The sequence below is a fragment of the Cladophialophora immunda genome (genome assembly GCF_000835495.1).
Source record: "Cladophialophora immunda strain CBS 83496 unplaced genomic scaffold supercont1.5, whole genome shotgun sequence".
NCBI classification, from domain to species: domain Eukaryota; kingdom Fungi; phylum Ascomycota; class Eurotiomycetes; order Chaetothyriales; family Herpotrichiellaceae; genus Cladophialophora; species Cladophialophora immunda.
The window spans coordinates 704,973-707,295 of record NW_015622545.1 but is presented as its reverse complement, the minus strand read 5'-3'; positions in this window follow the sequence as shown (position 1 = coordinate 707,295).

The following is a 2,323-nucleotide window of genomic DNA, read 5'->3' as shown; positions in this document are numbered from 1 at the left end:
CAACCGTGTCCATGACTTCCAACCACAAAATTATGGATCCAAGCACTGTAGCACAAGAGCCTTCCGTGATCAACGGTACGAATGGTGCCGCGCCTCACTCCCTTCCGACCCCCCTTGAATGGGTGCATAACCAGTATGGCACTGCCAGTGATTCTATGTTGCGTCCGGCAAACTGGACTGCCATCTATGAAGAACCCCTCTATGCGCCCCGGAAAATGCGCGTCATCACTATTGGAGCAGGGTTTTCAGGGTTGATGGTGGCTCACAAGGTATGCCCATGGCCCTCGCTGCGAAAATGTCGGTACATCCGGCAATGTTAAACACCACACAATATAGATACAACATGACTACAAGATGGAAGATTACTGCCAGCATGTCATCTACGAGAAGAATCCCGTGGTGGGCGGAACCTGGTATGAGAACCAATATCCAGGGGTCGCTTGTGATGTACCCGCACACATCTACGCCTTTACGTGGGCACCAAATCCAAGTGAGTCCCGTTGACTGACTGTCATGCTCAGGCTAACATTGCTGTTAACCCTAGCCTGGTCTCAATACTACGCAAAGGGTCCCGAGATCCGTCGATACATACAAAAGGTGGCCAAAGAATACAACCTGGAGAAGAACATTGTGTTCAATGCCAAGGTGCTGAGTGCAGCCTGGATTGAAGAGGAGGGAAAGTGGGAGGTTGAAGTCGATGTGAACGGCCATGTCAAACGTGACAAAGCAGACGTCGTCATCAATGCGAGTGGGATTTTAAAGTAAGAAAAATCGAGATACACGGTAGCATGCTCCTGATCGCTAACAAATGTGTCAAGTGACTGGCAGTGGCCCGATATCCCTGGGTTGAAGCAGTTCAAGGGCCATCTATGCCATTCGGCGGAATGGGACCACAACTACGACTACAAGGACAAGACCGTGGCCGTTATTGGGAATGGGTCCTCGGCCATTCAGATTGTGCCCAGCATACAGCCGGATGTGAAACACATGACGACCTTCATCCGCTCATCCACCTGGATTAGCCCAAATTTCGCGGCTGAGCATACCAAGGATGGCGGGAATTTCAAGTACTCGGCTGAAGAGTTGCACGAGTTCGAAGACCCAGACAAGCTGTTGGCGTATCGCAAGAAGATCGAGCACGGCTTCAACAAGCTCTACCGCGGCCTGCAGTACGGAACCCCGGAGCACGACTTCTTCCAGGGCCAATCCCGACAGATCATGCTGGACAAATTGAACGGCAACCGCGAAATGCAAGACGCACTCATCCCGTCGTGGGCGTTTGGATGTCGTCGACTAAGCCCCGGCGACGGCTACCTGGAGGCGCTGCAACAGCCCAACGTGACGGCCGTCTTCAACGCAGCCACCAAGATCACCGCCGACGGGGTCGTCGACTCGAACGGATTCGAGCACAAAGTCGACGCCATCATCTGTGCCACGGGATTCAACACCTCGTGGGTCAAAAGCTGGCCGATACAGGGAAGGAATGGGACCTTGCTGAGCGAACAATGGGGGGTTGACCCGCAATCGTACTTGAGCGTGTGTGCCAAAAACTTTCCCAATCTCTTCTTCGTCCTCGGTCCCAATTCCCGTAAGTTGAGACCCCCTCCCTCGCCTCTCGGCGGCCTACACGCTCATGCTCATGCTCATGCTGACTACCGACAGCGGTCGGTAATGGCAGTCTGATACCCCAAATGGAGTGGGCGGGCATGTACGCCGTCAACTGGGTGCGCAAAATGGCGCACGAGCAAATCCACAGCGTGGACCCGAAGCAAGAGGCCGTGGACGATTTCAACGTCTACACGCAGGAGTTTCTCAAACGCACCGTCTACACCAGTCACTGCCGCTCGTGGTACAAGAACAACAAGATTGACGGGCCCGTCACCGCCATGTGGGCCGGATCTCCCATGCATTTCAAGGACATGATGAGTGTCCAACGCGGGGAAGACTTCGACATCAAGTATTGTTCGCCCAACCGTTTCCGGTTCTTTGGAAATGGAACGGCCGAGAGAGATGCAAAGGATATGGATTTGAGCTACTATCTGAGGAAGGACGGCTGGAACCGTGAGTAGTCAAAAATCCGTATGACCGCGCCCAAATGTCTTGTAACAGTTGTGGGATGTTGGACTTGGAGAGCGTCACGGCCAGTAGCGATGCCAGGACTGCAGTCCCTTAGTGATCCGCAAACAGAGCGATCTGATTGGTGGAACTAGTTTGAATCTGCGACCTGACATAGACCTTGATCAATCCAGTGTTTTAGGCACTGCGCTGCCTCAAAAGACCTCGGCCAGTCAATGATTGGTGAACGCTCCTTGCCCGGCGTTCT